The following is a 12,766-nucleotide window of genomic DNA, read 5'->3' as shown; positions in this document are numbered from 1 at the left end:
AGCAATACGTGATTAAATATCATTTATTTTGTCGGTAGTTGGATGCGTGAAAGATCCGGAATTAATATTTATTATTGAAAAGTAATAAGGATGAAGTACGTTAAAATAGAGGAAAAAAGGAGAAAATATTGGTAGGATGAAATATGTTGGAAACATAATTCTGACATTACAAGTTTTATTGGTTCACTCATCACGGCTATTAGAGTTTTAATGGGATTATTATGAATAATTTATGATTTACATCACTTATAAAGCTGTTCTACTTTACCGAATTATAAATAATTTAATTCAAAATACATTTAATGTCATAAACCACTAAATATCATTAATGTATTTTGTTATTCTTTATTTAAAAAACAGGAACTATAATGGAAAATTCAGCTTTAATATTGTTTATACTTATTGTTAGATAACGCAGACATAATTCTTTGTTAAATTTAAATGAATTTCTTTTCCTGATTTTACTTTCCCGGCTGTTACGTATACATAACAAGGAAAAGTATAGGAATCGTGTCGAATTTGACCCTCCGAGTTTTTGCAAATCTCCACGTTTTGAGACCCCTGAACCCAAAAATGTAAAAGAAAGGCAAAACATTTCGTGGATGTTTGTGCGTGTGTGTTGGCGTCTATTTCGCTTAATATCTCAAGATAGAGTAAAGATTAAAAAACGAAATTTGGCACGGTGGCTTGTATGTGAGGAATATTGATGATCTTAAATTTTGGTGGTGAAAGGGCGAGAGAGCGGGGAGATAGAGGGGGCTCATATATCTCGAGATGAGTAGGACTTAATGAAGATTTTAATTATTATTAATATTTACATTTTCTTTTTTTAAATAAAACTCACCCCTACCCTCAAAATTAAGCTTTTTGTCATTTTATAGTAATTAAAAACATGAAAAGGTTTTTCTAACAAGATCTGATAACAGATGACATCACACACAATTTTAAGTTTTTCTTAATGATGTAAAAGATTTTTTACATAAAAACTCATAACAGCCGGGAAAGTTATGCAACTCTGGTTACTAGATTTTTTAAGAATTCTTATAAAAATTAATAAGTGCTTTACTTAAAAATATTAATTTTTTGTAAAATTTTGAACTTTAATTATAGTAACTTGATTAAGTTTAATAGCGCGTACAGTATCTCTGTCTATATTTATAGACACGCAAATATAGGAAGTATATATGCCTGAATATAAACGCAGCACACAGACACAACACGGTATACAGTATATATATGTATGTATGGAATATATATACGTTACTTATTATCATAATCATACAGACATATACGAACATTCTCAAAATTAATACATAGATTAAATTCCTATATCTGCCTGAGAATAAGTTTTTAAAAGGCTATAATATAAACAGAAATAAAACCGTAGACTGACGCTCGAACGTGTAGAGATGAAGCCTTGAAAACTTCATTTCTATGGAATTTACAGCATGTACTCGAAGTTAGCTTGCTGTGCAATTATTCTATTTACTAAAATAATTTATACGATTCGATAATTACGTATAGAACATTCATAAAAAGAATAAAATTTGAAGACACTGATAGAATTTTGATCTAGAGCAGTGGTTTCCAAAGTGGGCGCTACCGCCCCTGTGGGCAGTGAGTAAATCTAGGGGGCGCTGGAGACAGGGTGACCAAAGGCAAAAGTTGGGTCACTGCCAGCCGTTCCCTTTTCTCTGTTAAATGGATAAGAGGAAACATCGCGTTTAATGGTTTCCAGATGTTGAGAACAATGTACGGTAAGGGCACAAAGTGTGAGATTCATAGGAAAGTTTTCCTAAGAATATTTCCAATCCTTTCTCACACAAGAGAAAATGGGTTAGGGGCGTTGGGTATAATTTTATGCAACAAAGGGGGTGGTAGATCGAAAAAGTTTGGGAATCACTGATCTAGAGTAATGCATTATGTAATACGAGTGACGCGATACGCAAGATATCAATATATTCGATATAAATGAAAGCTGCAAAATGTAAATCTTATAAAATGATCCATTCGTTTGAGTAAATGGCGAAATCCAACTATTAGCAAGAATATTCTGACTAATCTCTTGAGATACTAGCATTTTTTTTTTTTTTTTTTTTTACTTTCCCGGCTGTTATATATAACAGAAGGAAAAAGTATGGCGATCGGTCCAAAAATGACCTCCCAGCTTTTTACGTTTTTGGACTCGGAGGACCTTGAAACGTCGAGAAATGCCAAAAAATTTGGGAAGTTTTTCTGTATGTATGGACGTTAGTATGTGTGGAGGGCACGAATTTGCTCGCTTTTCTCGAAGCTTAATAACTATGTGCTTTTTGTCAAAAATTTCTGAAATTTTGCAGCGGGTTTGTTTATTAGGGAGAATGATGCTATTCAATTTTGGTAGTTAAAGGTCGAGGGGTGCTTGGACCTTTAACTACCAAAATGGAGAGATAAAGGGGGTGGTGAGTATCCGGTAGAGTCGGGCTTAATAACGATTTTACTGGTTATTAACATTTACAATTTTTTTAATAAAATAATCCCTACCCTCAAAATGAAAGTTTTTGTCATCGTATAATGATTAATTCATAAAAGAGTTTTAAATAAAATATCGCAACAGATGGCGCCACCAAATGTTGCCGGGAAAGTTAAGCAACTCGTCGCTGGATTTTTTAGAATTATACATCAATAAAAACAAAAATATCGTGAGTCAAAAGTCTCCATACGAAGCATAAAGGACTTTGGGTATGCTGCAACATCAGACGTGTTAACACGCATTTATGTATATGGATGCGTGTTAACACTCCAATTACATCTTAGATCATAAGTGATTACATAATAAAGCAAACGTTTGCCTGTTCTGCGACAATTTTGAATCATTGTGTATTGTAATTGATACATACTTTCATTTTTTCCTCTTCAAAAAATTATTTTACAAACATTTACCACAAAGAAACTCGATAAAGTTAAGGTAAAAGAAGCATTTTTTCGTTATTTTTATTTCAAAAATTAAGGCAAGTAGCTTATAGATTTTTCTATTTACGGAGATTAGACTTTAAACAAAGAATCAATGAAGCTTTAAAGGAGCCGGAAAAAACAGAATTTAGTCGTGGAATTAATACGATATCGATAGTTAAGTTGATATTAAAGGTTAAAGGTCATGTAGAATTTTTTTAGTTTTTTTTAATATAGAAATTTGTTACTGGTTGGATCGATTAAAAACGTTTATGCCGTCTGCACAAATTGTTCTTTTTTGTATCGGAGTCATACATTACTGTGACATTGTTTTCTAGATGAACACGTCCAATATATATATTTGATATCGTCCATTAATTTTTTCTTCTTTTAGTTTCTAGACGTTATTGATTCGAGAAACACGGAATTAAAATAAAATAATTTCTTATCTACGTTTTCCTTCCTGGTCTGGTGTCGTTTAAGTGCCTTATTCGACAGTTTACATATACAAACAAGCAAAAATACGAACTGATTTTATTGAATTCTGATGCTAAACAGCAATTATACAGGGTTAGGATGACGTAAAAGTTTGTAAAGAAATGATGTTTGATGATCGAAATTGCATCGATAAGATGTTATAAAGCAATGAGAATGTTATAGATCTCTCCCTCTTTCTCGTATCATTTTAATTAACTGTAATCACTGTAATTTCCTGATTTTCTAATTAAATTATTCTCGAAAGTTTCATCTAAGTAGAGGTATGTTTAATTAAGACACGCTTAATTATTTATTAGATGATGCCTCGTTCATTACTTAAGACAGACGCCTTAACATAATAAAAAAAAATTATTTTTACAAGATAATTACAAAAAGTAATTGATATCGGTTGTGATGTTTTGCTAATCATCATCAGTTGATGATCCTAAGAAGTTAAACACATTACACTGAGAATAAATGAATCATTCATAACTCTTTTATCAACAGTTATAGAGAAAAAAACTGTGCTAAATCAGCAGGATTCATACTGACTGACAGGGATGGGAGTCTGTAGATGCTTACGTCACTCATTCATCAATTTGTGTTCTGTACAGCAGTGTTTCTCAGCCAGGGCAAAAATAGGTTTCTGGGGGAAGAATTACTTGCAGGTGCTGAAAATCATACTAGTCAGGAATCTATGCTGCTAGATAGAAAATAATGTCGAACATTTAACTAAGAAGTCCACTTCGGATAAAAAGTCCGCCAGAGAGTTGCATAACTTTCCTGACAAAATCACTTATAATTGTGTGTGGCGCCATCTGTTGTGAAATTTTATTTAAGAACTTTTTATATGAGTATTATTATAAAATTGCAAAACGTTTAATCTTCGGGGTAGAGACGAGTTTTATAAAAATTATAAATGTTAACAACGAGTAAAATCTTCAAGTCCGATCCCATTAGATACACCACACATGACCTCCCCTATCTCCCCATTCCCTGGACCTTTCACCATAAAAATTAAATAGCATCAATTCCCCCAATACACAAACTTCCTTGCAAAATTTCAGAAATAATCGACACAAAGCGCAGGAGTTATTAAGCTTCAAAGTAGACGGAACAAAATCTTGCTCCATCCGTACATGCAGGAAAAATCCCCAGTTTGTTTTTTTTTCCCTCGACGTTTCATCGTCCCAACTCCAAAAATGTAAAAATGTTGGAGGTGTCATAATTTGATCGCCATCCTTTCCCTGTGTTATGTAACAATTGGAAAGTAAAAATTGTTAACGAAGGATAAAAACTAATTGACTTGGAGAAGTATTTAGAATAGGCAATTTCTAAGAGTTGGATGAACACTGATTTAGAGCCAATTACGTACTGTACAGTACATGCAGATTAATAAATATATATAGTGAATAAGCACAGTAGATTCGTTATATCGAAAATTTGCTATATAACGTTCTTATAGACTTTCGTCACAGTAAACTATCACTGACGATTCTCGTTCACTAACAGTAGTTATGGATCCTTCCGATCGCCATGATTAACAAGAATGGTAGTGTTAATATCACAGTGGCTGTTATATGTGATTCTATGGGCCACAAATTGGTGCTGTGCCACGCCATAAATTAAATATTAATACTTTTCTAAGAAAATTTATTATTATAGCGGTATTTTATATGCACTATTTAAAAATATAATTTACTCGTAGCCTTTAAACGGCTATAGCGCCATCTAGTAACAAATATAGAAATTAATTTGTTACGCTGTTAATTTAATAATTAATATAGTGCATATAACGAATGTTAGTTAGCGTATTTAATAAGCGACTCAATTAATACATTGTTTTATAATTAAATATCTAAATATTGATGAGTTATATAGTGGATACTCGATATAACAACCTAAACATTCTCTTGGCTCTAGCTATTTTTTTATGTAGCCCCGTAAACTCTCGTTGTAGTGAATGATTTAGCTCAGCCTTTCGAGAGTTCACTATATCGAGTCACTATTCAATATACCTTATATAATGGACTATTGAATAGACCGATCTAAATCATTTACTAGATTTCACTATATCGGGAATCCATTTCATGATCTTGTTTGATGCATTCTCAATATCGTGAACTCTCAAAGGACTGAGCTAAATAACTTAATATATATAAAGAATGGCAAGAATCAATAAAACTGTTCACTATAACGGGTAGTCATTATATAAGAGTCCACATACTTTGCATATTTATACATAATTTATTAATTTTCATCCATTGTGGTTCTATAGGATTCAGATTTCACGCTAATCAATAAGTATCTGCAGCATCAATCAATAAGTCAATAAGTATCTGAAGACTTCTATGCAAATTAGTAACCGGCATCAACTATGGTTTCGGAGCAGAATGCTGCGGTGCTTCTAAACGTGATTATTATTATAGATCCCTCGAAGATAACATCAATTGCATAGTTAATATTGGGGTTCTCGTGTTTAGGAAAAGTTAATCGAGTTAATAAGCCATTCGAGGAGAGAAAATAAATTATATTCATCGAGAATTTTAAGCGACTTTTCCACAAGGAAACTTCTGAAGAGTATCCCTGTTGAAATTTGATCTTAATGGCAAGCCAGGAATTAAGTTTGACATATTCTAAGAAATTACAGTAGTCAGATAAGCTCGATATAGTGTTGCTTTCTGGCACAAGAGTCGCTCCGGTCAAACTGTGCCACGATCCCGTAGTCTTCGATATAATGAACTGTGCCCGAAAGGTCCTTGCGATTCTTTATCTAGTGAACTCTCGATATAATCAATAATTTACTTCAGTTCGCTATATCGAGTCCACTGCATGTTCGGTACAAACGTAACTGTTTAAAATAACAAAAAATTTGTATCACTGACACATTTAAATTTTATTTTTGGGGGTTTAATCCCTTAGTGTCTTTGGCTACCCTCAATGATGTGTATTTAGAGAACGGTAACTAAAATATATATTTATCATAAATTACAGATTCGATATATATATTCTGTACTGTACATTAAGAGAATAATGCATGCAGGAAGATTATGCAGATATCAATCTACGTAAAAGGCTCCAAGTTTATGAAGTTTGAAACTCATTAAATCGAATTGTGTGAAATTTAATTATATTCATTCATTACATTAATCTGCATAAACAGAAATATTTGTGTTTCTATCAATAGTTACAATTAACTTTTCAATGTTTGTTGAGCAATTACATACACTATCAAGAGGATCCCGAAATCTTTAGAGAAAGGTACAGAAAGGGCATATTGTTTCCTATAAAACTTATTACCCGAGATACTCGGCCTTACTCCCCAGAGTAAATCCGCCCCTAAAGACATTTGATACAGTGACCACCAGATATAATAACGAGTTAGGAAAGATCGCTGTAATCACTTAAAATTCGGCAAGTGTAATAAAAAAATTAATTTATAATTTAATGATTTACAATTCAATTGGTTTGAATTTCCACTCCTTTACCATTAATATTGGTAAACTTAATGGGAAATTTGAGTTTCTTCGCTGCTCCAATGAAATAAAAGTCAATTATAATGCACTTACCTTCGTCTTTTATACATGATACGTGTCTGAGCTGATTATTTTACCATTTCTTCGACGTTGTTTTTAATTATAGAATATTAAAAACGTAATTTCTCGAGCGATATAACGAAACTTCACGATATCGAAAGCTCGTTAAACACGTACTCCTCGTTAATTACATGCTTTGATAAAACGCATTTTTCCTGAATTTTTGTGTGTTTTATCATCGAAGAAAAGTAACTTCGTCTTAGGAAAGTCTACAAACTTTCTGAAATAACTTACTCGTTAAAAGTTTGAAAACTTTTATTACAAAAGCATTAAAACTGTCGTTTAGGCGGGAGATTTTTCTGTCAGCAGATTTCTCTCTTGATTTCCCATTAAAACAATGGCAATTATAAATTTAATTTTTTTTTAGTTTATAGTAAATTATTTTCTATCAAGAGCATAGAATTTACATACGTTTTTGAGTGAAAAAGTGATCTCGGTAGGTATCCCTAGTTGCGTAAAAGAAAACGTCTTAAGTATTAAATATAATTAATGCATGAAACCCTACGAAAAGACGTTTAATTCAATATTTTGTAGACTATCGGTGCTTAAAATGAGTTTAAATGCTGATTTTTTAAAATATAAATTACTTTGTGTTTTAAAGAGAGTTGGCTACGTGACTTCCTTACATTTGGATCACGATTAGCTTAAAAAAAATCATTTCAAATGCTTTCGAGTTGAGTATATTTAACTTCACTCATCATAGAAATTTCTTAGAAATTATAGTGGTTAACCTACACCTCATTTAGAGCGGATATGCTTTCATAGATTTACCTTGAATTCATTAGCGCCCACCCAGATTTTTTGTTTCTTCGATCATCTTATGTCATTTTATTTTCTGTTCAAAGAATTCCCACTTTAAAAAAGGGTCTTATTTTATGGCAAATTTAACTCGGTGAAAGATTTGATGCTTATCAAGTTTGTAATACACTCGAGAGGCTGGGACATTTGCCAATATTTATAGTTAGCATTCAGACACCTGTATAGTGTATGTACTGTGTATGTTTACGTACATTTATTTACATATTGAAGTACATTTATCCTTATACGGATTCAAAATCTGTTTTAGAATTTCTCTATACTATATACGTGAGCTAGGTTTACACACAACAAACTAACCGCAGTATAGGTCCCCAAATTACTTCAAAATTGGTTCGCCTCCTAAATGGAGAATAGGGCCTTTGCTTACGGAGTCTTTTCGTAAGGCCTCGTACATTTAAATTTAATGTTCAGTCGAGAAGGAATCTCGTACGAGTTTGGTGCCACAAGCATAAATCTAGTGTAAAACAAGAAGTTCTATACTCCGAGAACGTGTAAACTATGGTTGTTTACGGTAGCAAGAATATATTTAGAATTAAATCTATCTAAACGTTGATTTCTACATCATATAGCAATAAATTACTGTATACGTAAAAACTACAGAACATTAAATATTCTTGCATAAGATGTACAGTACGGCGGCACAATTTTTCCCGTAGAGGTACGAGGTCGCTATGGTACTAAACTTTATGAGCTTTGTTTTTAAGTTCGGGCGAATTGAAGCACGTTATAACAGTTTTAAGAACAATAGAATAGGCTAATTATTAAGATCATCCATCACAAAGAGTGTACAGATTCGTGTTAATGTGTTAATTTGATTTTTCTAAGAAATTAATGGAACAAAGATAATTTCCCAATCGACTCCGTGAGAAAATATTGATTACGAGTCAATAAAATGTGAGCAACATGGGTTACCGCCAATGCCTTATTAAATTTTTGTATCTACTGCATTACTTCTATTGTTATTGTGGGAAATGGGACAATACGAACGTTAAAAAGTATGTCCTACAAAAGTACAGGAGTAAAGAGCCGTAGAGAAAGTTACAAAATCTAACCATCTACAAGTTATTTTTTATTATTTTACTTTAAAAAAATAATCATTTTCCTCCCGATAACTTAGCAAGGTGTACACAGTAAATACTCGTGTATAGTATAATATAATTCAATTTTTGTTAAACGGTTCTTCCTTCAGATCTATAAATATTGTAAATATTACAACCGTACAAAAATTTCAATTCATTAATTAACAGCAATAATTGTAGTAAATTATTCTTCGGTTGCCGAAATTTCATACACCACCGCAGTCAAATTCCCCACCTCCATCGACAATAACCGGAAACGAAGGTAGCGCCACCGGAACCGATGCGACCACGACTGGAAGGAACGTCTTTAAACGGAAGTGGCGTTGTCGTTATCGGAAGTGGCCACCACCGCGTCATCTTGGCCAGTAGCGCTCTTATCCGGTTCGTCTATACGAGCAGTGTGATCGTCGCTAAAATGTCGGGGGTGGTGATTCGGAGTTTCGCAGGTCACACCTTCGAACACGTAATCCGTGTCGGTAGGCGATGCTTCCTCGGTGTCGTCGGTAGAATGTCTCTTGTGATTGGAAGATACAAATTTGCCTTTCTTTTTTTTTGTTTGCCATTTCTTCTTTACATGGAAAGCAACACGAAGTCCACATCAAGAGGGAAATGGCGGCTGCCAAAATAATTAAAATCACTATCACTATAACTGCCACGTAGACCATTGTCGTTCACATCGATTTCATAATATTCATTATAAACTTGGATAGGGTCAGCTGTCTTTAGCGATTTTCACCGATTGATAACTGTTAAAATCAGAAAAATATATCAAAAAATAATTGTGTTTCGTAAAACGATTAGCCAATTTCTTGGCTAATTTTTCGGCTTAACTAATTTCAATTCGTTGCATTCAAATTCAAAAATATTCGAAAAATTTAAGGAATTCGAATTTGTAAATATAAATTTGCCGTCTAATGCTAAAGCAATTCTAAGATTTCTGACACTAACAATTTCAAACCAGGTATCAATTGATTACAGTTGAAAATTGGATATTACTTTTTGTGCTGATCAGTAAATCCAGAGAAAACTTTACAGAATTTAAATATTTAATTAAAACAACAGTATTGTAATCAGAAATACTGGAGTGAGGAGTGAACTGTCATTAACAAAACCTTTCTTTCTTTCAGACAGTTCTGAAAATTTTCTGGATTTTTCGATAGCTAAATTTGTAGAAAATCGTATAATATTCACAGAAAAATCAACAAAGAAAAAAGTCAGTAGAAAATCAGGCTGTAAAATTAATTTTTGATTTCCAGTAGAAAAATTAATAGAAAAACATCCAAAATTCGAATTTTAGAAATTTTGAATCAATTCAAATTTGTTTAAATTCATAATAAACGATTCTTGTTTACATATACATACATATACAGATCAATTGACCGATTATAGTATCAATGTATGTTATATATAAAATGTATACATATTCTGATCAAGAAGCCAAGTTATAAAATTGATTTTAAAAATTACATATAAATAAAAACTAAGTTTAAAAAATGTTATTTGAACGCAATTAACTCAATATACTAACCTGGAAGTCCAGTTCTAAGTTCAGAAATTCATACTTAGCCCTGGATAAAGTTACTTCGCGACCTAATTTAGACTACTTTTATTATTATTTTTGCAGTTAATAAATTCCTGCGTAGAACAGATAAGAGAGAAAAACAAGCCGCGATTATTGCTTAGTCTCTTGTGACTAAGCATAATGAAAGATGATAAATGAATTTGCACTTTTTCTACTCGAGAATATTGAGAATGTATTCGTAAATATGGCTATAAAATTGATTATTTAGAGACATAATTAAGGAGGAAGTAATTAAATGGCGAGAAAGCGACGAGTTTAACAAATAGAAGCTGTGGTTTCCATTACTTTGTTAGTTATTAATACATAAAAGTTATGTTCTCGTGTTTCTTCGAATTTACAAGCCAAGAAAAGGGATCCAAATTGGAAACAGATTAGTGGAAAAACGGGCCGATCCATTTTTAGGAATCGGTTTTTCAAAATAAGTAGAAATAGAACAAATTTCCTCAATTATATTGGCAATTAATGGTGTTTATTTAATGTAAATACATATTTTAGCCTATTTTAGCAAGTTTAAATTCGCATTTAAGCGTGAAAAAATTGTTTAAAACTTTTAAAGGCGGTATAATAAAATTATAAAGTAAAAAAATTAATTGAACATTGTTTGGTAGAAAAGAGCCAACAAAACAAAAGTGGATGCCAGTAAACCGGATTAAAAGTTCAACCAAGATCGAGCGAGAACTCGTCGAATCATCTCGCTTTAAAAAGTGTGTGTTCTGATAATTTTCTACCGAAATTTCAATTTTTCATAGATTCTTGACTACAGAATTTAAATAATAACAATTAATCAATCTCACCTTTCCGGTGAATTTCTATATAAACGAGATTTTAAAGCGTATGCCTCGACAGAGTTAATTTCATTTAAAAATTGCCAACGTATAATACCTGACGAGGCATAAAAAACAAAACACGTCCTTCAAAGCCGTGTGTAATTTAGGATTTCCTCTATTAAACTCAATCACTTCTCGTTCATTTAACACGAATAAATTTTAAACTCGCAGCTTAAGCAGGTTGAACCTTTATCCCGTACAGAGAGCGATATAGGAAATATTAACTTTTCCCGTAAAAATGCTGCATACCCGACCTGTATGCAACTTACCTCATCTCCCGCTTAACAATGCAGTTGTAGACGATTCCAACTTGTTGTTACTACTTAAAATGTACACCGGGACGATTTACAGTTTAAAAATTCGAGATGCGCACAAACAATATCGATAACAGATGGGTATTATTCTCTCAACTATCCAAAGTTCTTTGTGGGCGTCTCGTTTCCCCCCACGTACTTTCTACCAATAATTTACTTTGTTGTTGACGTCATTCCGTCCGGTCACGTGAGGGATGGTTTTCGCTGACGTCAGCGCCGTAGGGAGTAGAAGGAAGTCTGGATCACGGGTAAAGCCATATTTCTTTGGGAATAAATTTTAGAATTTTGCCAAACACCCTCCGATTCGTTTTTCCTTCATTTTTTATTATTAATTTATGAATATTATTGTTGAAATAGCGTAGAGCATTCATCCGATAATTGTCAATGGACGCAACAAGTTGTCTCAAGGTCATTCATTCAAAAATTTCCTTCGTTGGCTCCATCTAGGGAGGTCAATCGGAAGTTTCTTTAAGGTTCACACTTTGTTTTCGTTTCAAAATATTTCTCTCCTTAAATGTTGCCTTAAGTACACTGGCTGCATACATTACGCCGTCTGCTATTATGTAAATACGGCGAATCGGATTAAAGTGTAATTTTAGATATAATTTTACATATTCCAGTTTTTTTCATAGTTATGATTTCATTTTGAAAGCGTTCGAGCATTCAATTCTATTGAGTCGACACCAATTAACCTATTTTTATAAACTTGGCAAGAAAAATTCGACAAAAATCCTAAATAATTGATAAATTCTCCACTACAAAACCACGAAAACCGTAACATTAATTTTACACAGATTTTGCCGTTTTGTGAGTGACTCAAAGGTCAGTGGGTGTGGGATTCTTGCGAGTTGTCTCTTGCAGCCGCATTGTTCTAGTCTGTGGGGTCTCACGTAGGAATGTGGCTGCGTGTTGTTTCTTGTACCTACATTCCCATGTGGGACAGAAATTTGCGGGTTTGAAATTCCACATCAACTTTTCTTTATTGATTTTTCATCGAGTGACAAACCCGTGAGTTACGCTAATTTTTAGATCAATTAGAAGCGTGCCCATTAAAAAATGCGCCATTAAAAAATGGCGCGCAGGTACAGTACATCACAATTTAAATATAGCCAAAACCTGTACAGTTCTTTCTTGTTTGTAT

The 12,766-nt window shown here is 32.8% G+C and overlaps 1 long non-coding RNA gene across 1 annotated transcript; it reads right to left on the bottom strand.

The window, feature by feature from the left end:
* Window positions 1–8,871: 8,871 nt before the first annotated feature.
* On the bottom strand, window positions 8,872–11,855 carry LOC136974631 (uncharacterized). Its single transcript, XR_010880671.1, has 2 exons — window positions 11,581–11,855; window positions 8,872–9,648 (listed from the first exon to the last, which is right to left on the bottom strand). It is a non-coding gene; the product is annotated as an uncharacterized lncRNA (long non-coding RNA).
* Window positions 11,856–12,766: the final 911 nt, after the last annotated feature.

Source organism: Centruroides vittatus, unplaced genomic scaffold (genome assembly GCF_030686945.1).
Source record: "Centruroides vittatus isolate TY-2023 unplaced genomic scaffold, ASM3068694v2 contig_351, whole genome shotgun sequence".
Lineage (NCBI taxonomy): Eukaryota > Metazoa > Arthropoda > Arachnida > Scorpiones > Buthidae > Centruroides > Centruroides vittatus.
Note: the sequence above shows the minus strand (reverse complement) of the source record. Positions and strands in the feature narration are given on the sequence as shown.